Here is a 24,300-nt window from a genome sequence, read left to right on the forward strand (position 1 = left end):
TTCATTTTCAAACTTACTCCGCATCCTGAACACTTTACAGCCTTCTTAATCAAGTGTTTATGACACCGATTGTCCTTATGACTTGTCTTCCTCATTAATCACAAAACTTGATCTCTTCCCTACGAAAAAGAGAAAGTCTAAGCTCTACTACAAAAACGTGCGTGTTCAATGTACGTGCACCTCCCCCATGGTGTGGCAAAAAACACAAACAATCAAACAAACACACACGCACCAACTAGTAAATACCTGGTGACTGACCACCGGAAAAGCCGCACAATTTAATAAGTGCTACAAAGATTTTAACTGCTGCATTATAATTACAAAGACAAGCTCAAAACATGCAAAACCATTTATTTGCACCATCGATTGGAAGCGCTCAAAAAACACGTTCATCCACCGTGCCAGTCCGAACGTCCAGCCAGGCGTTCCAAGGAGCACTCCGCCGGATGCTTCGGAAACTAACGCGCAAGCGCAATGACAGCCGTAGGAGGGGCCTTCGCCGCATAGTCTGCTATTGTACGGCCGCTCAACCGAATTGCACCTGCTTTGCGATAGAGCAAGCATCACTTTTTCTATGTGCGTACGCAAATGAAGAAGCTGGCACGGTTCTCGAAAAGCGAATCAACTGTTCCTTTTCTGCAAGCCATCGTACAAGTAATAAACTTCACCCCGTACATGAGCAAAACTTTCACGCCAGTCTGCTTCTGCTAAGACTAAGTGATTCGCTGGGACAGAAAGAATATTCCCACATTCAATCACAAAACTTCATTTGTGCCCTTAAGCCCGGTTTTTTCAGACCAAGGCGGGCCGCTTCCACGTCGGTAACATCAGGCCGAGCCTTGTGGCGTCATCGTAGACTTTCTGGACTACCCGTAGTTCTTGATAAGACGTGCTTCGCACCATCGTCTGCTAATAAAGCCATTGTTCTTCAGGGTCGGCGAGAGTCGCGGGACAGCCCGCCTGCTTGTGGCTGATCCCAATGATGCCATCGCATGCGTCACGCTTTTTTTGAATTTCACTGTCAGGGAGAACTTTATGAAGAAACTATGGAGAGAGGTAAGTTCCGGTTTGCAGTAAACGTAGCGTGACTGCTTGAGCCCTGTTCAATTTTGCGTGTGGCAGTGGGAATCGCCTACGCCCCAAGTAATAATATTTTGTGATGTCGTTGTCAGTGAATAAATTATCTTTATAGCCCCAGGAATGGTAGTGGGCGTCGAATCTGGTCTGACCAGCACGGCAAGCGAGTCCTCGTGTCAGTTTATTCGTCACCTCATTGAAGTTGACCCGAGTTTCATTTACTTGGCCCATATGCGCAGGAAACCATTTAATTTCAGTATCGATAGGATTGACTTTGTTCATAAGTTTAACCACAGTCTCAGTGACATAGCCCTTGTCGAAGCTCGTAATTGCTGCTTTGTAGTCGCTATAGACGTATGACCATTTTCTGTTCCTGATGGCTAAAGCATTCGCGGCTTGTTCTGCAACCGTCGAATCCTTAGTGAGTATAGTCAGGGCGTCCCGTACCTCTCCCTGGCTGTCGACCACCACAGCCGTGTCGGCCTCTTGGCCTTTCACCCAGGCTGCGTCCACGACGGACGCCTGTTGTCCTACCTGTTCGGTTTCTTTCAATAAATCTTTTGCCCTCGCTTTTCGCCTGCTGACATTGTGTTGGGGATACATGTATCTCGGCAGGGGAGTGGTTCTGATCACGTCTTTAGGCTTCGCGTTCAGTTCGACCTCGACCTCCTTCGGGCTCTTCAATCTATTGGGGACGTACCCGATTGCCCTGAGTATCAGCCTACCCGCACATGTCCTCGTTAGTCTTTCCTGCTGCGCCGTCTGTGGCGCTTCAGCCATTTCTTGCATGGTATTGTGCATGGCTAAGCTGATGAGTTTCTCGTTCGCGCACAGTTGGGTATACATAGGGCGGCCTAGACTAATTTTCTGATAATGATGTTGAGCTTGTTCAGCTCGGCCTGCGACCATTGGAGGAGATCCGCCACGTAGGTGAGGTTACAGAGAGCGAAGGCGTGTAGGAGCCATGGAGTGCGGTCCTCACTAAGGCCCCTGTGTCGGTTGGTGATTCTCTTCAGAAGCCTGATTACTTGGTCAGTTTTTTTTGGAAATATGCTGAATGACAGTGAGATTGCTACCTCCCGCTTCTATGTAGAAACCTAAAACTTTATTTTTCCGACCTGCTTGAACGAGGATCCATCCTGACAGCGCAAGATAATCTTCGGTTCCTCACCAGGGACATAGCCCTTGGGTCTTTTACCCCTACCTCAATTTTAGATGCGGAGCATCTAATACTCGAGGCTTGTAGTGCGGCGCCGTCCGCAAGCTTCCTCCTCCTTCTTCCACCATCTGTGCACCCTTCCTCATCTACACACCGCGTGCGCTTCTCCTCTTCACGAACATTCGCTAGCTGTATAATGTAGCGCGCATGTGCCGTCACGCTTCGAGAACATCGGCAGCTGACGCACGCGCATGCGCCGTCGTGCTTCGAGAACATCGGCAGCTGAAGCGCGCGCATGCGCCGTTGCGCTTCTCCCCCTTCTCGAACATTCGACAGCTGACAGTGCATGCGCCGTCGCGCTGTATATATACTCAAGGTCGGTGTTCGCTCGCTCAGTTGCGGCTCGTCGGTTGGTTTGTACGGCGCGTCGACGTCCGAGGTCACAATGATCGACGTCCCTTCGACCAGCGCCGGCCAAAGTGTTGGCGGAACCGCAACCAAGTCGTCGTCCGAAGACAAGGCAGCGCGGAGAAGAGCTCGCGACGCCGAACGTAAACGTCGGCGTCGAGCGGAAGATGCTCAACTTAGAGAACATGAAGCCGCTGAGAGACGTCAGCGTCGAGCAGCAGCACAGGATTCGGCCGCTTTGAAATGTAAGCGTCGACAAGAGGACCCGGACTTTCGAAAACGGGAAGCCGAGTGCAAGCGTCGGCGACGAGAGGCCGATCCCGATGCTGCCCGCGAGCGCAAGCGCGCCGAGGTAGCGGCGTGGCGCGCCAAGCAGTATGCCACGCCCAACGCTCGCTTCAAGTGCGACTTCCTACAACCACGTTAACCAATTTAGCCAGCGACCCAAGTAAGTCGCAATTTAACACCCCATTTCACAACCACGTTTACCAATTTAGCCATCGACCCAAGTAAGTCGCACTTTAACACCCCGTTAACCAATTATATGCTCCGCATCCTCCTCAGTGTTCCCCCGAGGGAAGCTGCGGGCAATTTTTTTTCATAAGGAAAAGTTCTGACTTCGCCGCCGAAAAATTTAGCCCCATTTCACCGAGAGTGCTTTCCACTATGTCTACAGTTTCCTGAATTCTAGTCTCCGTTTGGCCTATGTTTCCGTGGTGCTCAATATGGTTATATCGGCGGCATATAACGCGTAGTGTATACCTTCTATCCGCTCCAAATCCCTTGCAACTCTGGTAATTGCTAAATTATCTAACGTGGTTGGTTGGGCGAGTTGGTACGTACGACATGATTTGCATAAAAAACAGTGCCAATAACGAGGAACAAGAAAAGAAGGAGACAGACAGCGGCACTGACTTACAATAAGATTTATTTGCTAGAACCGCAAATTATACACTTGGGCAGTATCTGACAAAACAAAGAAAGCAGAATTCACCTAACAACCGCGTAATCATCGTCATAACGAACCGTGAACAACACATGTACCAACGTTCTGAAGAAAATCAATTTCTTTTTGTGATAGCGCAATAACATGGGTGAGAGCATAGCTCCTTGTAGGGTGCCTCTTGCCCAGTGCCGCCCACTTAGATTTTAGTTCTACTAGTGTGAGGCTGGCTTGTCTACATCTAAGAAACGAATTGATTATGCGGAAAAGCTTCTCGCCCAGACCCAGTGGGGATAGAACCTCGAGGACGGCTTTATGCTCTATGCGGTCAAAAGCTTTTTCGACGTCAAGACCTAGGAGCGCTCTCGTATGCGCTGGGCTAACCTGTATGAACTGGTGCTTGATCAGGAGCATGGCGTCCTGAGTCGACAGCCCGGGACGGAAACCGATCACGTTATATGGGAGTATGTCATGTTGTTCGACGTAGCGCGTGAATGTGTTGAGAATGACGTGTTCCATAGCTTTACCTAGACATCACGTGAGATCAGACGGAGGTTATCTAGGCCGAGTGTTTTACCTGGTTTGGGTATGAGAATAGTACTGGCTCGCTTCCATTCCTCCGGATATTCTCTTTTTTCCATAAGTTGGTGAAATGATCCGTCAAGAAAGTGATAGAGTTATCGTCTAGATTGATTACAGTGTGTTAGTAATGCCGTCGGGTCCGGCTGCCGATCTGCTAAAAAGACCATTGAGGGCAACTCGCACTTCACCCTTAGTGAAATCACGGTCCATTTCCTCGCACGGCAGTCCAGAGTACTCTATGTGTTCATCGCTATCCCGCGGTTGTTTCAGCGAGAGATATTTTTCCGCAAGCTGCTGCATGGTTACCTCATGAGTCCCGGACTGGCTCGCCTGATGTAGTAGTTCCGCAATGGCCGTTCGCTTGTTTAACTTAGTTTTATTCTCCTTCAATAGGTGTTTGAGGAGGTTCCAACTGCCCCCACGTTTGACTCTACCGTCTTCCTGGTAGCAAGCTTAGTCCCACTGCTTTGTGAGGGTTTGTGAGTGCTCCTCTATCTGTATATTCAGTAACGCTATCTTTTTCCTGAGCTTTCGGTTAAGTCTTTCCGTTTTCCATTTTTGCAGGATGAATTGCTTGGCCTCGATCAGATGTGCGAGCCTACTATCTATGGTTCCAACAACTCATACGACTTTTTTGATCAGCCCATTGTTGGGCACCACAAAAAGCACAATGAAAATGTAACTGGGTGTACTACGCCAGGTATTAAGCGTGAGCGCTGTAGCAATGCACCAGCTGCTATTCACTGGTATTGAAAAGAACTCGTAGAAGAGTGCATAACCACGATTTAGTCTCATCTAATCATGAACAAAAAAGTTCTTTTCAGGCTTCTTTGAGAGTAAACATAAATATTGGAACATTTGCAAATGTCTCTCAGATAGCCGAAATGGTGTACTTGTATAATTGGATTATAGAGTTTAGAAGCGGGTGACATCACCATCAGCCTCGATAACCGCCCTCAATCTATCCAGAAGAGACTCATACAAGGTGTCGCATATCTGAGCGTTCGCCCTGGCTTCTTCCCAGCAGTTTTGTATTGCTGACGAGAGGTTGTTCGAACACAAGCGCGGGATCACAACGCTGCCGTTACGTTTCCTCATGCGTTCTCAATGATGTTAATGTCTGGCGATTGTGGTGGCCATTCCAGCACGGCAACTCCACGCTCTTGCAGTAAAGAGGAAGTCAGCTTCGACGTGTGTACTGGGGAGCGGTCTTGTTGAAGGATGAAGTCTCTATCTGGAAACGCTTCCCTCAAAATAAATGGGAACGCCCCATAGTCTACAATGAAGCAGTATCTCTGAGCCATGAAACAGCCATGCACCCTGACGAGAGCAACGAGGCTATTTTTTGTGATTTCCCCCAAGGCAGTCATTGAACTTTGGCCACTGGCGGTTACTCACTCTATGTATCGTGGCATATGTCTGCAGGCAATGAACAAGTGTACTTCATTGATTGATTGATCAATACATTGATACGTGGCTTAACGCCCCATAAGCACCATATGATTAAGAGAGACGCCGCAGTGGAGGGCTCCGGAATTTCGACCACCCAGGATTCTTTAACGTGCACTCATATTTGAGCACATGGGCCTTCAACATTTCCGCCTCCATCAAAAATGCAGCCGCTGCAGCCGGGATTTGATCCCGCGACCTGCGGGTCAACAGTCACTAGGCCACCGCGGTGGGGGAAGTTTACTTATTAATGTACAAAGATGGCTTTATGATGTTGCGACATTTAAATGCGAAAGATAGCAGCGTGACGAGGTACTGACCGAGCCAATGATAAGCGATTTTCTTGTGTGACATTGTTGATATTAGACGCTGGGACCAAACACTCGTGGTAGCTACTGAACGTTCCTATTGTGTCATGGATATAACGAAAGAGACTCCGAGGACAAATTTAGGTCCCTACAAAATTAGAGGCTTCGAGTTTTAGCAGACTAGGCCTGAGTTGCCATAGCCGCCACCATGTTGGCCTGCGGGTAACCTACAGAGGTTTTCGGGCATGCTTCCCGAAATCTTTGAGTCACACGTGGATCAACTTTAAAACTGCAAGTCGCCTTCGTGGGTTAGATCATGCGTTGAATTTGAGTTACGAAGAATTTTCAATATATCCTTGCCTAATATACTTCATTTTTCATCATGCATACCAAAAAAAGGCAAATAGTTAAGTTTTAAATAAATCTGTTTAGTGTTCTAGATAGTAATGAAAGATAGAGGGGCTGTTCTCAGTGTGTAATAATCACTATTGAATTACCTCCCTGTTAGACATCACTCGCACCTGGCTAAAACTAACCGGAAAAATTTTTTTACATATTTGGCTGCTAACTTGGAATCAATGAAGTATTACCATAAACTGCACAGGTAACTAGCACTACTAAAAGCAGTGACAGAGATTCACTTAGACACTACTGCTTCTTGAAAGCTTAAGAGCTCTGCTTTACATACCACGTGTTAGTTTGGCGCCAAACTCGCGTTCTTCGATCCCACTTAGTCTGGAACATGGACTGGTCTGTGAATACCATGCAGCTTTAGTGAGATGAAGACCATAGAGTGTGATCTGCAGGAAACTGGAGCCGCTTCGCCTTGTTCTCAACTCACATGAGTAGCTTCTGTTCAGCTTCTATATAAGTCCAGATTCGTAAAGGCGGCGCTTCATGGTGGTCGTCGAAATGTGGTGGAATCCGAACTCAGCCTGTGCTTCTCGGACTGTAGTTTTCGGCTGTTCCGCGATGGCCGCCTCAGTTGGCAGGTCTTCGTACCTTGTAGTCAACTCGCGTAGAGGCTGCTGAGGGGCGTCTCCAATGCGTCCTTCCTTCCTGTACGCTTTGAATGATCTGGTTGACAGTGGCAAGGGGATGGTTTCTCATCGCCGCGTTAGCACGTTGAGAATATTCTCACAGGCATAAATCTACGTTGCATTCTCTTTCATCCTCCGGCATGGTCCTACGATCGGGAGGAAATATTAGAAGGAAGTACTACTGAACATTTGCAGCCTTTTTATCACGCGGCGATAAAAAAACAGAAAGCTTGACAGCACTACGAATTGAAGGGTCAAATAAACTACTGAAGGGGGCTAACGTTTAGAGCGCAGAGAAAAATAAAAAGATAAGCGGGTATGTGTCACCAAGAGACAAAAAGTTATGAAGTTTTTTTTTCTGCACCTGCTCACAGCAGTGAAAATTTGTCATCGGCGCTTGTTTGATGGACTGATTGCCCCGAAGGAGTTCCGCTGAAAACTTTATTAGAACGTTCCTAATTTGTCTGCATGAATGGCATGAAGAAATACGGCTGCTGGCAAGCAGTGAATAGGATGGAATATTGGCGAATTAAATTGGGTATCACACGAGAGCAGTGCTATTGGTAACACCCTAATGTTATAATATTAGTTCTCTAAGACTAATGAACTAGCCACATTCTTTTGCTCACAGGCTAGTAACTAATCAAAATGTTCAAACATTGCAAGATGTTATGTCAGGCCTTACATGATATATTCGTCAAAAATTTCGCGGCGCTCAACTTTGCGCTGATCAAAAGCAGTCGTGGTAGATGCGTGATATCGTATTTGTTATATTGAATAGCTTAGTTGTAGCAGTGCCAGCATGCCTTCAAAGTATTCCTCATGTAGGAATCGAGATTTATTACTTGTACGATTGCTTGCGAAAAAGCCACTGTCTCTGCGCTTCCCGAGAAGCGCACAAACTTGTCAATTTGCGTGCGCTCATAACAAGAGTGATGCTTGCTTCACCGCAAAGCAGGCACAATTTGGTCGAGCAGCCGCGCCGTAGCAGACGACGCGGTGAAGGCCCCACCTACAGCTATATTTACGCTTTGTTTCCGAAGCACCTGGCACAGGCGCTCTGTGAAGCTCCGGCCACAAGGCGCGGTGTTGAGGGTAGAAGTGGACAGCTCTGTACATGGCCAGCATGTCGGCGATGGTCTTGTTTATGTGCTCGGTGAGGCCATTTGTCTCTGGGTGGTAAGCTGTCATACGGTGGTAACTTGTCTGGCTGAATGCCGAAATCATTGCATTCGCTCAGCAGTATATGCCGTAGCTCTCACAGTGAGGAGCGCCTCGGGGCACCGTGGCGCCGGACAATGTTTTCGAGGAAAATTTTCGCTACCTCAGGTGCACTACTTTTCAACAGGGCTTTCGTTTTGGCGTAAAGGGTAAGGTAGTCGGTAGCTGCGACGATACATTTGTTTCCGACAGCCGACGTCGAGAACAGTTCAAGTAAGTGAAACCGATTTGCTGGAACGGACAACGAGGTGGTTCGGTGGGCTGCAAAGTTCTGCTGGCCTTGTCGGTGGTCTCCTACGTCGCTGGTGGTCCCAACATGTCTTGGCGTAATGAGCGACGTCGCTGGTAAGACGTGACCAGTAGTATTTCTCTATTCTCGCAAGTGTACGGGAGAAACCAAGGGGACCAGCTGTCGGGGTTTTGTGCAGGCCGGCAAAATTTCCAAAGGTACGACGATAATTGCCAAAGGTACGACGATAAGGCAGCTGGCTCGGGCAGGAGAGAAGTTCTCTACATGTAGATATACAACGTTTCCGATGGAGGCAGAAATGTTGCGGAGCCCTAGATCTTGTCGTTACAAATATTTGCACAGTAATTCATAGCGCAGGCACAATAACTTCTGATATTAGTGACCACTATCCCGTGTTTATGAACCATTTTTGCAAACCTCTCAATAAAAGGACGCGGCAAGAGCTGCATACCATACAGTCCATTACACCTCGAAGTCTTGAAGCTTTTACTCTCGATATATCTAATGAATTCTGGTCAACTGCAATTAAAGAGAAAAATACCGATAGCACATATGATCCCTTCATCCACATTCTTCGCTCCGCTGCGGTGGTCTAGTGGATAAGGTACTGGGCTGCTGACTCTTAGATCGCAGGTTCAAATCCCGGCTGTGGCGGCTGCATTTCCAATGGAGTCGGAAATGTTGTAGGCTCGTGTGGTCAGATTTGAGTGCACGTTAAAGAACCCCAAGTGGTCGAAATCTCCGGAGCCCTCCACTACGGCGGCTCTCATAATCATATGGTGGTTTTGGGACGTTAAACCCCACATATCAATCAATCCACATTTTTCAACGCATTTAGGCAAAACACTTTCCTTTCAAAACGTTCAAATCTACAAGAAAGTCAAGAAAACCCAGGGTCATTCACGAACATTTCACAACGATAATGCGTAAGCACATCTGTTATCACACTTTTTACGTATACGTGCTCAGCTGAAATTTTGCCAGAATTTTAAAAACTACAAAATAGAATAAACGCTGAACCTCAGCGTGCCAAGATAGCGTACTATCAACGGAGTTTTGAACACACCAAGCGGCAACGGTCAAGTGCAACGTGGAAGCTAATTATTATTATACACTGTCGTGATAATAAAAATGCTTTGCGTAAGTCTCTAAACTTTCGGGGCAAAGATATAAATGGCGCAACACTTACAAATCATTTTAATGAATACTTCATAAATGCAGTTTTGTTGTGCAATGATTACGCGGGATTTGTCGTCGGTTGTAGTCACGTGAGCCAAAGTGCCTTTCTCGACCCAATAAACAAAAGGAAAGTATGTGAAATCTTCAAGCATCTGAATAATGCGTTATCGCTTGATGCTGATAACGGGCAGATCATACAAATAAGATACGTTTCAAATTCAGTTAGTGATGTACTAATATATATATATATATATATATAAATATATATATATAATCTGCTGCCCGCTCATAATAAGTTCACGTGCTACGTGACGCCAAACATGCGCATAAGAGAGTGTTTTCACACTGGTCGCTTGGCTTATAGATGGCGCTGACTGTCACGCCTACTTCTAAATTCACATATAAACCCAAAAAAGTGGATAGAGGGAAGGCCGCTGTGGTAGCTCAGTGATTAGAGCATCGAACGCGTTATTCGAAGGTCGTAGGTTCGATTCCTGCTCACGACTGGTTATTTTTTCATCCACTTTTCTTTCTTCTTATTTACATTGCATTGGTTATAATAACTTCCCCTGTACATTACTACGCATTACTGTCTGTTAGATCTCATTAATGTTGTGTTAAAACACGGAAAAACGAGCCCTTAGGTATACACTTCTTTCCCTTATTTCATTAAACGAGGGTCTCGTACTGGCAGACATGGTGTCATTAGGTTGTATACGAGGGACTATTAATCAGCTGCCCGCTCATAATAAGTTCACGTGCTACGTGACGCCAAACATGCGCATAAAAGAGTGTTTTCACACTCGTCGCTTGGCTTATAGATTGCGCTGACTGTCACTGCTACTTCTAAATTCACATATAAACCCAAAAATTGGATGGAGGGAAGGCCGCTGTGGTAGCTCAGTGGTTAGAGCATCGAACGCCGTTATTCGAAGGTCGTAGGTTCGATTCCTGCTCACGGCTGGTTATTTTTTCATCCACTTTTCTTTCTTCTTATTTACATTGCATTGGTTATAATAACTTCCCCTGTACATTACTACGCATTACTGTCTGTTAGATCTCATTAATGTTGTGTTAAAACACGGAAAAACGAGCCCTTAGGTATACACTTCTTTCCCTTATTTCATTAAACGAGGGTCTCGTACTGGCAGACATGGTGTCATTAGGTTGTATACGAGGGACTATTAATCAGCTGCCCGCTCATAATAAGTTCACGTGCTACGTGACGCCAAACATGCGCATAAAAGAGTGTTTTCACACTCGTCGCTTGGCTTATAGATTGCGCTGACTGTCACTGCTACTTCTAAATTCACATATAAACCGAAAAATTGGATGGAGGGAAGGCCGCTGTGGTAGCTCAGTGGTTAGAGCATCGAACGCCGTTATTCGAAGGTCGTAGGTTCGATTCCTGCTCACGACTGGTTATTTTTTCATCCACTTTTCTTTCTTCTTATTTACATTGCATTGGTTATAATAACTTCCCCTGTACATTACTACGCATTACTGTCTGTTAGATCTCATTAATGTTGTGTTAAAACACGGAAAAACGAGCCCTTAGGTATACACTTCTTTCCCTTATTTCATTAAACGAGGGTCTCGTACTGGCAGACATGGTGTCATTAGGTTGTATACGAGGGACTATTAATCAGCTGCCCGCTCAGAATAAGTTCACGTGCTACGTGACGCCAAACATGCGCATAAAAGAGTGTTTTCACACTCGTCGCTTGGCTTATAGATTGCGCTGACTGTCACTGCTACTTCTAAATTCACATATAAACCCAAAAATTGGATGGAGGGAAGGCCGCTGTGGTAGCTCAGTGGTTAGAGCATCGAACGCCGTTATTCGAAGGTCGTAGGTTCGATTCCTGCTCACGGCTGGTTATTTTTTCATCCACTTTTCTTTCTTCTTATTTACATTCCATTCGTTCTAATAACTTCCCCTGTACATTCCTTGGCATTACTGTCTGTTATATTTCATAAATATATATATATATATATATATATATATATATATATATATATATATATATATATATATATATTTATATTTATATATATATATATCTTAGCTCTTGAACATGGTGTTTTTCCAGAAGCCATGAAAAAAGTTCGAGTATCAGTAATATCAGACGTGGGAATGTTCGCTCCTTGTGAGGTGAATAAATGACCAACGCTGGCCAGGATGAAGGTGTTTCGTGCCCTCCACCGGGGTTCCGCTTTTTACTACTGACTTTGCCGACTGGTGAAAGATTGGATCTTTGTTTTTTTTTCACGGAGACCCTTCGAAGAGGCTCTATCAAATCGAAGATTTTCGAGAACCCCTTGAAGAAGCCGGCGTGCTCAAGGATGTCAGTGGTATAGGTGTGTTCCAGATGAGCCATGTCTGGCTTGTCAAGTTTCGCACGCGGCAGGCAAAGGACACTGTGGTTGGCAAAGGAGGCTTACGTGTGAAAGGTGGATAGTGTGCAATTATTGATCCTTGTAAGCATGAAATTACGCTGAAGATTCACTGCGTGCCTCTCCACATCCCAGGAGAGACTCTGCGAAAAGCTCTGAGTAAGTTTGGTGAAGTGAAGGACGTGCGTCTTGACGAGTGGCGTGTTCCTGTACTTGAGTTCGCAGAATCGACAGCGCAAGTTGTACGGATGGTCCTCAATGAAGGCGTGTCAGTCAAGGAACTACCACATCTGTTCAAGTTTTACAACGGTTCTGTACTTGTCGCTGTGCCTGGACGAGTGCCAGTTTGCCTGAGGTGCCGAAGGCGTGGGCTTATCAGACGTGATTGTCAGGCGCCACGCTGCACGGGATGTTGTACCTTTGGGCACTTCAGAAAGGACTGTGCTAGAAGGTATGCCAGCGTTATCGGCGCGTCTTCAGCTGTAGACGACAGCCACGAAAAGATTATGGACGCCGACGAGGCAGAGACTGCGGCACCAAATCCTGTGGCACCAACCTCTTTGTTTTTATTGCACAGGTCTCCCGCGTTTGCCTTCGCTGAACCGATCAGCTTCGTTAGTTGAAGGGTCGGGGACCGGCTCCGCACTCTGCATCAGCCGTATATTATAGTCGCGCTACACACAACTGGTCGAAAATCGTTGCCTCATATTAATTCTTCACACCTAAAGAGTGTTTTTGGATACTCGATGTCCACTAAAGCGATACAAAGAGGAAGAAAACGAAAAATCTCGCTCGATAATAAACTCAATCTCGGTGCGCGCATATGCGCGAACCGATTGCCATTTTAAACTCAACCAGAGAACTTTCGTGTTCTCCTGGAAAATAGACGCAGCGACACATATACGTATTGCTTGAATTGTCCTTCGAAAGAAAACACTCTCGTAATGCACAGCAATTAAGAACATATTCTGAATGAAGTAGACCACGCAGTCCGTTCACATTGTCTTGAAATAGGGCTCGTGCACCGTGCATAGTCCGGCGGCATATTGTCTTTTAAATTCACAACACAACATGGTCATTGTCCCAACACGGGAGTTCCACTCCATGCGCCCTCCAGGACCCGTATGACACACTCAAAGAGAGCGACGAACACAGCGCTGTAGGTATATATTATTCTCAACGGATCGCACAAAGAACAAAACATAATGAACTTCACAAATGCCACCCTATTTTTATCTACAAAATTATTCCTACACAACACAATTACTACACTTTGAAGCAGTTCTACCACTTAGAGGCAAGCTCGTATCTAAACAACAACACAACGAAAAATGCCTGGTACAACAAACAAGCCACTTTCACATCACGCTGGAACAATTAGTCTCTTCAACCCACTTAACATCTCGCATAACACTTAAATGTGCGATGCCAACTCCGGTACAGTCATTCAATTTACAAAAACTGCTTGAGTGGCTACACAACAACAACAACAACCTTGCCACTAAACAGTCACAATAACTGATTCCAATGATCCTCCAAGACGCGAAAGAGCATCAGCAGCCTTGCTCAGAGCACCCTAATTACGAGCACTTTTTCTTTCACATTCGCCTTCTAATAAATTGTGGACGCCTCCTGTTTCGACTGTTCCGCCTCTCACTGAAGAATGTGACTGATCGTGCACAGTCACTTATCGTTTGGAAGAGGCAATCTCTAATCGCCATCTTCAATACGTCCGTGGCCAAACAAAACACTTTTCGGGGGTGCGGTACTGCCAAACGAGAAACAAACGTGAAGGCCTCTAAATTATTCAATGGCCACTAGTGCCTCTACGTTTCACGGCAGCGTGTTAGACATCCTCGAACCGCCGTTACTGATAAATACCTTGCTTTTCACTTAGAACCTTTCACAATGTCACCAACCGTCGATAACACGTCATACCTAAACAATAAAAAAAGAAAATGCAAAACTAGTTACTGAAATAACTTCTCTCCGTGGCGATCACATAAAAAACAGTTTCGAAGTTAAAACAAAAGGACCCCAAAGAAAAATACCTTCAAAAACTCTGTAGGTAAGTCCTCTCAAGAGCTTACGTCTCAACTTCACCGCTGAGACGCACACGCGACGGGGTTAATCTGGTGACTTTCCTTTTTGAACGGGGAATACGCAAGACGTAGAGCCCCCTCGTTTTACCGCCGAACACCAATGCTAGCCGCTTTTTAACGCGCTTTCTCGTTTTGTTTTCTGGGAAGTTACTGCCACAAGATTTGTTGTGCACCAACACTCCGTCTCGGTGCCACTGTGGCACCATCCACTGGCGTGACGGCTTCCCGTCTAAGCGTTCTCCATCAATTCCCTTCACGTGCGACCACTCTTTCACCTGGCGCCGCACACCAGCCAGAGGCTTATTTCGTTCAAGCTCTCCATCGAGAGGGTTTCGATCGAATCGACCAAACCGCTCACTATCCACATAAGTACATTCCGCAGCAGAATAGGTGACCGGTATTATGGGCAATCGCAGGGAACTGTGGCATATGAAGGCTTCTGGTTCGACGCTCAACGCGGGTTGGCAGCGGCACGTGCGCATTTTTGTACCTCTCTGCTGAATAAAGCACCTCTCCGTGCAATACCAGTACTTTAAAGTTGTTTTTGTTTTGTTTTTGCTGACCGTAACTGTGACAATGACAAGCTACGAAAGCCGGTAATGGTAAAAGAAATTTTCTATCACACTAAAATGATCTGAAATGCTTTTATACTGTTTGGGGGTGCTGTCAGTTTGGCTAGCAGATCAGTCGATACAAAAAACAGTTTTCATTGTATAATACCTTACTGTAGATAAAAACGTCACCATTATAAAGATCTCATAAGATGGGGATGACTGTAGCAGCAAGCTGAAAGTTCATTTCGGGATCACTGCTTCAGCTGACATCGTCAGTCGATCGGCATGAAGCGCAGCACTTATTTTTTTTCTATTTAAATTATTTATGAAATACTGCGGACAAAAAGTCCAAGCAGGGTGAAGAAAATACACCACAATAACCCAAAAAAAGGTTGCAAAATAATTTACACAAAATGATTTTGTTTGTAAGATGAAAACAAAAACAACTTGGTCATAATACAATTACAAGGAAGCCACAGAAGAAAAGTATTTGCACAAATGATCACGGATGTTCAGGGAATGGTTCTGTTAGTATAAACCAATGAGCTATAGTTTGTGGGAAGAAAGAGTAGCGAAAAGTGTCAGTCCTTGCGAAGATTGGCGTTAGGGAATGAGGATAGTGGTGCCGAGTGGGTCAGCGTAGCAAAGGGTAAACGTACGTTGTGGTGTCCATGGATAACCTGTGGTTTACGATGACGGAAAGAAACTCTAGACGACATTTTTTTCACCGCGTTGATCGTAATTTATTACTACTTCCAGTTAGTAGTGCAGTGGAGAAGTTGACTGACCTAAATATACTATAAATAAACTATACTGCTTTCAATTGAATTATTTCTAGTTTTTTAATGTTCATTTTTGTGCGTTTTGAGTTATCTTTGTTTTTCCTAGCCTTGAGCGCGCTATAGGATGCATTTCTTAGTCGAAGCCAGATGCTTATTTCAACGCTGATCTTGATCAAGCTGAGTGGCACGGCGGTACATAAACAATATAGTCAGACATACACCACGCCGAATAATCGAAACCCTGCGCTTGTTTAACGCACTTCTTTCTTCTGATGTCATCCTGGTGCACAGTTTGACCAAGATAAACGCAGATGAACTCGTCCAGCACTTCGTTTAAGCTTACTCTTGATTGAAGCTTTCCCGTTTTTTGTCATACATATGGGTGCAACGGCCGGCGCTCATCTCGTCTTGAAGGCAGATTTTGCCCGCGTGTTCCCATATGCTTGCTAGGCGAGCCTGTGCGACAATTTATTTCTTAATATAATATTCGTAGCAAATTTATGCGTAAGTTTTTTTACTTTGCAATACACACGTACGCGTGATAAAATGGTTTTAGTGCCCTCCGGCTTTATCATTCCGTTCTCAGAAACTACCTGTCGCTGTGGCTTTATTCACAGCCGCGGCCCACCTCATTTTTCTTGCATTACACGACTCCCTTGGGGGAGTCAGCCCACTCGAACTGTGCGTGGTGTTTGATAAGCGCTCGCAGTGAAGCCGTTCGCACAGATAGGCGTGGCAAATATTTACCGAAATAGTTTGCAACGTCAAGCATGTGCTGCACACCTGAGTTGTCTTTAGGCACGAATGTTTGAAGCAAACTTTATACAAGTTTGGGAGTTAGTGATATGCCATCGCGAGTAATTATATCACCTAAAAAATACACTACACTGATGCTAAACCTGCATTTCTTTGCATTAATTTTGAGGCCCGCATTTTCAGGCACATTCACGACTGCTAGTAGACTTTGGTGCTGTTCTTTTCCTGTTTTCTCCACACCGAAATATCGTCGATGTACACATGTAGACGAAGAAGGCCAACGAAGATCTCGGTCATTTGTCTTTGGAAAACTTCGAACACTGGCGATATGCCAAACGGCAACCACAAATAACGAAATCTTCCAAAGGGTACATATTTTTGAAATTTTCTAGTCCGGTGAAATCTGGTGGAAACCATAATTTACGTCTAAGCAGCTAATATAGGCTGCACCGGCCGATTTTCCTTCCATGTCCTCGCGCCATGGAAGCTGATAGAGCTGCCTTTTTACATGCTCGTTTATATTTCTTCGGTCCATGCAAATACGATGCCTCCCATCCTTTTTTTAACTAAGACCAAGAGGCTTACCCAGTCAGTGGCGCCATCCTCTTTCTTGATGATGCCCATGCGCTCCATTCTTTGAAGCTCGTTTCGTAGTGGCTCTTGCAGAGACAGGCGAATCTTCCAGGCAGGTTGGACGACAAGCGTTGGTGAGGGTCGCATGACCGCGCCGTAGGGCTTCTACAGTCAGCCTAGCCCCTGGAAGTCGTGCTTGTAATCTTTACTTGCTTCGTAGTTTGAAGCACTGACACTGGCCACCATTCGTTGAATGAGTCCCGATGCTTCACTTGCCCCCAGTCACAGTAAGGCTGTCGGACATTCTTCACAACAAAAAATTTCACAGCGGTAGAAGAGTTACCGGGAGTGATTTTCAGATAGTGGTGCCTTTTCACGTGCTCGTTTATATTTCTTTTTTTTATGCAAATACGAACCCTGCCATACTTTTTTTAACCAAGACCAAGAGGCTTACCCAGTCAGTGGCGCCATTTTCTTTCTTGATGATGCCCGTGCGCTCCATTCTTTGAAGCTCGTTTCGTAGTGGCTCTCGCAGAGACAGGCGAACCTTCCAGGCAGGTTGGACGACAAGCGTTGGCGAGGGTCACATGACCGCGCCGTACGGCTTCTACAGTCAGCCTAGCCCCTGGAAGGCGTGCTTGTAATCTTTACTTGCTTCGTAGTTTGAAGCACTGACACTGGCCACCATTCGTTGAACGAGTCCCGATGCTTCACTTGCCCCCAGTAACAGTAAGGCTGTCGGTCATTCTTCACAACAAAAAATTTCACAGCGGTAGAAGAGTTACCGGGAGTGATTTTCAGATAGTGCTGCCTTTTCACGTGCTCATTTATATTTCTTCTTTTCATGCAAATACTAACCATGCCATACTTTTTTTAACCAAGACCAAGAGGCTTACCCAGTCAGTGGCGCCATTTTCTTTCTTGATGATGCCCGTGCGCTCCATTCTTGGAAGCTCGTTTTGTAGTGGCTCTCGCAGAGACAGGCGAACCTTCCAGGCAGGTTGGCCGACTGGCGTTGGCGAGGGTTGCATGATCATGCTGTAGAGCTTCTTTAGGCAGCCTAGACCCTGGAAGACGCGCTTGTAATCTTTACTTGCTTCGTAGTCTGAAGCACTGACACTGGCCACCATTCATTGAACGAGTCACCATGCTTCATTTGCCACCAGTCGGCTGTCGGTCATTCTTCACAAAAAAAAAAATTCACAGCGGTAGAAGAGTTGCCGGGAGTGATTTTCAGATAGTGCTGCCTTTTCACGTGCTCGCTTATATTTCTTCTTTCCATGCAAATACGAACTCTGCCATCCTTTTGTAACCAAGACCAATGGGCTTACCCAGTCAGTGGCACCATCCTTTTTCTTGATGATGCCAGCGCGCTCCATTCTTTGAAGCTCGTTTTGTAATGGCTCTCGCAGAGACAGGCGAACCTTCCAGGCAGGTTGGCCGACTGGCGTTGGCGAGGGTTGCATGATCATGCTGTAGAGCTTCTTTAGGCAGCCTAGACCCTGGAAGACGCGCTTGTAATCTTTACTTGCTTCGTAGTCTGAAGCACTGACACTGGCCACCATTCGTTGAACGAGTCACCATGCTTCACTTGCCCCCAGTCACAGTAAGGCTGGTCGGTCATTCTTCACAACGAAAAATTTCACAACGGTAGAAGAGTTACCGGGAGTGATTTTCAGATAGTGCTGCCTTTTTACGTGCTCGTTTATATTTCTTCTTTTGATGCAAATATGAACCCTGCCATCCTTTTGTAACCAAGGCCAATGGGCTTACCCAATCAGTGGCGCCATCCTTTTTCTTGATGATGCCTGCGCGCTCCATTCTTTGAAGCTTGTCTTGTAATGACTCTCGCAGACACAGGTGAACCTTCCAGGTAGGTTGGGCGGCAGGCGTTGGCGAGGGTTGCATGACCATGCTGTGGGGCTTCTTCAGGCAGCCTAGCCCCTGGAAGGCATGCTTGTAATCTTTACTTGCTTCGTAGTCTGAAGCACTGACACTGGCCACCATTTGTTGAACGAGTCCCGATGCTTCGCTTGCTTCCAGTCGCATTAAGGCTGGTCGGTCATTCTTCACAACGAAAAATTTCACAGCGGTAGAAGAGTTACCGGGAGTGATTTCCAGTTGTGTCGTTCTGAAGTGAGTAGTCAAGCCCCCTGTGCACACTCGAAGCACTGTCAGCAGGCATTAGCATTCGCGACCTTGGAATCATGCGGTATACTGAGACCGGTAACAGATTGGCCTGAGGACCAGTGTCTACATTGAAGGCTACAATTCTTCCAGCAATTTCAGCTTGCACCTTCCAATCTTTGCTGCCTCTTTGTCAGTTCAAATTTTTAGAAGGTCAAAGTCGTCATCACTGCTTTCCTGGCTCGCTTGGCTAACTCCATACAGTTCTTGACAAGAAACTGAGAAGTGGTTTACCTTGCGAAATTCATTGCCTCTTTTCCCGTAGGCTGGACACTGTTTTGGCATGTGTCGTCAATCGCATCTTTCGCAGCGATGCTGTTTGCCACGCTCACCACTAATTTTGCCTGGATAAATTGGCGCGTGCCTTGAAGCAGCGTCGACGTAGTTCTGTGTGGCGTTCCAGATCTCTTTTCACTGTGACAATGATTACGCCATTTTGCAGTTTTTCGCTTTCAACAACGTTAAAGCTTTTTATCAAAGCATTTTTTTCACGCAGCTTCGAGCTTTTCATGCCAAAATAATTTGATGCCTGATCAAATAATCTCGCTGCTCTCCAAATTCGCATTGCGTGCCTTGCTTTTTGAAATCGCAGACAAACCTCTAAAAAGGTTTTCCTTCTGCCTACTTTCTTGACCAAAACAGAGAGCGTTCGTGAACTTCGTTAGTCACATCTCTACAGCAGGTCTCGAATTTCCCAGCGAGCGTTGTGTATTTGTCATTGGTTTCTTTTTCTTTAAACTTGAACGGGTGAAACGTGTAGAGCGTTTCTTCACTGTCAACGCTTTGAACGAGCGCTGCTTCTACAGCTCCGCTTTTGATAATGCTCGTTCGTTGTGGTTGCCTGCAGGTATAGGTCAAACTTCTGTTTGAAGCGTCTCCGATTTTCCGAAAGGTTGACAGCCAGTTTCAGGGGGGGGGGGGGGGTGGAGCTTTTAGAAGTACCATCGTTGTCATTGGTATTCCACTTCTGACATCATGTAACGTGTCGTGCGTCTCAAAAAGGACAGAGGTAACTACATGTTGACGGGAGCACGAAGAACATCTGCTTTATGGACATGTCTTAATACAGTACAGACGAGGGGGTGGGGCCGTCTCAGTGATAACAGCATGAATCATGGTGTTGCAAAATAATAACGGAGGAACTAGGAGCGTGCCGCACTCTAGCAAAACAGAGGAAGTAGAGGGGAAATTGGGGCACGCGGGCATGGTCAGGGCATTTCGCCTCTAGAATTGGCAATAAATGGACGTCTCTCCTTCACGTTTAGGCAACGAACCATTTCGCTTCATTCTTGGTACCGCAAAACCCGGCACTGCTCTTTGAGAGACTTCATTTTACGTTACGGACATGGCGAACTCTGACGATCTTTGGAACAGGCGTGGCTCAATCAGACCAGGTCTCACCCGAGCCCTGGCAATTCTAATGAACTTGCTGCAGCAAGCAGATCCTGACGCTTCTCAGTGTACGGTTGCATCGATTCCCTCAAGAACAAGCAGGCCGTACTATAGAAGCTCGACGACATATTCCTTGGGAGTACATATGAAAAATCCTCATCCACGAAGTAGGAACAGAACAAGAATACAACGAGAAAATTCTCTACGCGGTGTCGCGCGCCAGGTTCTGGCTTCAAGAACGTGAGAGGACGGCCAGAACGCAGGCTCAAGTAACTGAGTCCGTGCCTCGCTACCTCCAATCTTCCTACTTCGCCGACGCAGCAGGCCAGGTGAGAGAGCAAAGTCATCGTTCAGTTCCACTACCAAAACAACAGATACCGACTTGGCAGTCTTTTTGAGACCATTTATACGCTACCGTTCACAAAAATACTAAGCTCCCACGCATCGAAAAGTTTAAGTACCTCCTCAGCTACTTAATCGGGAGCGTGAAGCGAGCTGTCGAAGGCATTCGTCTAGCAGAGCGAAATTGCGGCCTTGCAAGCAAAACCCTCACGGAACGCTTTGGACGCCAAGGGTATCTGCTTGTCGACGAGCGTGTTCACCATCCCCTTCGCTAGGCCTCGTGAAAAGCTCGTCAGAGGTTTCAAAGCTTCGTCTGCTGCATGATAGTGTGCAGTTACACGTTAGTGCTTTGGAAGGCCTCGGAGTTGCGCCTGACCAGTACGCCGGGGTCTTAAACCGTGTGCTGATGCGATGTGTGCCAGATGATCTTGCCATTATGTACATGCAGAAAACCAAGGAATATAACTGCGCCTCCATCACCGCCGATACCCCTGAAGACCGAACGCGGCTAGCCAAGGAGTTACTAACGTTTTTCTGCGTTCAATTGGAAATCCAGGAGGAGGGCCAGCTAGAGTCTCTTCTTGCGTTACCCAGGAACCAGATATCTGAAGAAGAGTATGCCGTGGAACGCATACCATCATTGTCAGCACTAACCGAACCTACATTACCCGTTACACCGCCATGCCCAATTAGTCAAACCAACAATCATGCTATCGCTGTCTGCAACGCCAACCTATCAGCTGAGGAGAAGTGAGAAAGGCTGCAGTACGCCAATTGTTGCTTTCCTTGCGGAACATGCAATCACATTGCCAGAGTGTGCCGAAAATCTATCCGCCTCAAGGGTGGTAGCTGCCAGCGGAGTCACCTGACGATTCTCTGCGAGTTATCCAAACCAGCTGGACATCCACGGCCAAAGATTAAGTCACCCGCGTGTCAAAAAACCTGGTCAGCTGTCACGCAAACCGTCGCGAGCACTCAAAACTGTCACATCGAACCTACTCTTGTATTATTGCAGACAGGCTGAATTAAGGCCGTGCTCGGAGACCAACGACTCCTTGTGCGAGTACTGTTCGATAGCGGCAGTCAGCGGTCATACATTCATGCAGACCTGTCAAAGATTTTTCAGTGCTTCACCGGGGGAAAAGAAGAGCTATCTCTCCTCACGTTTGGCGACTCAAGGTCATCAAGACGAATCTGCACAGAGCGTGTGAACGTGCGACTGTGCAACCAGTTTGACGACTCCAAGATAACCGTGGAAGCATTAATGATTCAGAAAACATGCACCGTCACAAGCCCACCGCTCAACCCCAACATTTTGCACTGGCTTGACTAACGGCGGTACAACGCAGCTGACAGCCGTGAACCGAATGCATGGCAACTCAAACAGATAAGTGTCCTCATATTATCAGTCGCTTATTGCCAAGTTGCCAATGGGAAAATTCATTGCATCAGCATAGGTAAAACTGCGATTGAAACTAACTTTGGATGGATTGTGCAAGGCCCTATGAAGCCCGACTGCTGCTCCCCGTCTAGCACACTGTTTTTCATGAGTCACGGTACCGCTACGAACATAGACGTATTGTCGCTGCCACCTTTCAATGCTATCGCAATCGATGGAACGCATTCTCAAACCTTTGAGAAACCATACCACTTCCAATCTGCATTTGAGCAGGGAAATAAGTTGCATCAACTTGATGATGTCGTGGCCAGCAGAAGGAACGTGGAACAATTTTAAATAAAAGGCCAGTGAGTCGACAGTCGTTGCGAGTGCAAGAGGTTAAGTCATAAGCAGGGAAATGGTGGTAAAGGCGACCTTGCGCGACTTGTTCAAGACTGGCCATGGTCGCGTCTTCGACGTTCATCACGTCGAGAACATCGCTGTGAAGTACGCCAGAATTACCATGTGTCTTAACATGGTCGGTCTAAAGTACGTGAAGGAGTACGACCGCCGCAAATCAATGACCGCAACGCAATGCTTAGGCGCTGCTGGAAGCAATGAGAGTGGCGTGCAAAGAATTACGTGCTGTTCAGCAACTGCGAAAGCCCGCTCAAAAACATTTCGACCACAGACCACAGAAGGAATGCAAGGAGCGAAACAGTTTCTTCGAGGACGATGTATACGATAAGGGCAACTTTGCGCAGGCTATTCTTCGGACTACTTGCATAACTTCGACCCTACGCCATCCGGCGAAAAAGACACTTGTATAGTTCGGCTGGAGGAGCGCCATGAAGCCTCTAAGCCCGGCTCAACAGTTCATTCACCGGCAAACTGCATAAATCGTGCCGCTAATGCAACTCAACTACGCATTACACCACGAAGATGTGGGAACAGCAATCCCGACAAGCTGAAGCGCTTCGCACCGTCCCATTGCTCAGGGCCGGATCGAGACATCTCGCTACGACACCATATCTCCGCCTTGGGGCTGTCGAAAGAACATGTATCGCAACGCAAGGTTCGTCACCTCGAACACCTTTCAGTCCGCCAGCGGAAAACATGCCAGCAAGCCGCCCACCTAGTTTTGTCAGGCCATATTGCTACTGCACAAGTTTCACCTTCGACGCGTGTGATTCGTCTTTGGCCCTTTGGGAGGATGTTGCAGAATAGTAAGGGAGGAACTTAGAGCGTGCTCTTCTCTAGCAAAAGAGAGGAAGCAGAGGGGAAGTCGGGGCACATGCACGTGGTCGGGGCAGTTCGCCTGTAGAATTGGCAATTAGCGGACGTCTCTCCTTCACGTCTGGGCAACGAGTCATTTCGCTACAATGGTATCACCATCACAATCAGATAACAGCGTCAACAAGCTGTCATGACGATACCGACAGCGCATGCTCGATACAGGTTAGTTGCTTAGTCGTCCATTGCTTAAGAACTCAGCAGGAGCAGGCGAGCGAAGTGTGGCTGTAGTTGTAGGCTATAAGCTCGCGACAGTAACAATATAGCACAAGGAGATCTATAGGAGTAAGGAAAAAGGGGATAGTGCGTTGGGGAAAAAAGGATGAAAGAAAAAAAGTAACCGTATGTCTGCCAGCAACACTTCGACGAGCCAAGCAGCAGGCATTATTGGAATTTTAAGAAACATGTGGTGTGCAGTGCATGTGGCTTTCACAGGTCCCTAATGAAGCAACTATGCAGCTTGTGAAACTATGCGACGCATTCAGGTTGGTCCTCTGTAGAAACCAACGAAAGATAGGTCAAGTGCGTACAATCTGCCCACGTTAAATTTTTCACAATAGTAGATGCTCACGTCTGGAGATTTTATGTGTGTTACGTACTCTTGAATACAAAAAACGGCAGAATTTCGGGGATGAAAATTTCTTGAACTCTGGGTGCCTCAGGATCAATCGGACATTTATGCCACAAAATAAAAGGTCAAATACACCCGGGTCTGTACAACCTCCTTCTGTCTCACATGGTACAGAAGCAAACCAACATGATAATCGTCACCTTCCTTATACAGTGCTCTTTTTCAACGTCTTTGAGTGTCATGAAAACAAGTGCGCTTCGACAAATAAGAACACTCACGAATTACTGTCGAAATACAAAACAACGTGAAGGTGGCCATAAAATAAACAAAACTTTTTTTTATACGAGGGGCATTCCA

At 46.5% G+C, this 24,300-nt stretch overlaps 2 non-coding genes across 2 annotated transcripts; both read left to right on the forward strand.

Moving 5' to 3' along the window:
- The first annotated feature begins 10,505 nt into the window (after positions 1-10,505).
- Positions 10,506-10,579, forward strand: TRNAR-CCG (transfer RNA arginine (anticodon CCG)). The gene has a single exon. It is a non-coding gene; the product is annotated as a tRNA-Arg (tRNA).
- An 840-nt stretch (positions 10,580-11,419) lies between these two features.
- TRNAR-CCG (transfer RNA arginine (anticodon CCG)) lies at positions 11,420-11,493 on the forward strand. The gene has a single exon. It is a non-coding gene; the product is annotated as a tRNA-Arg (tRNA).
- The last annotated feature ends 12,807 nt before the right edge of the window (positions 11,494-24,300 follow it).

The sequence above is a fragment of the Rhipicephalus microplus genome, unplaced genomic scaffold (assembly GCF_043290135.1).
Source record: "Rhipicephalus microplus isolate Deutch F79 unplaced genomic scaffold, USDA_Rmic scaffold_14, whole genome shotgun sequence".
NCBI lineage: Eukaryota > Metazoa > Arthropoda > Arachnida > Ixodida > Ixodidae > Rhipicephalus > Rhipicephalus microplus.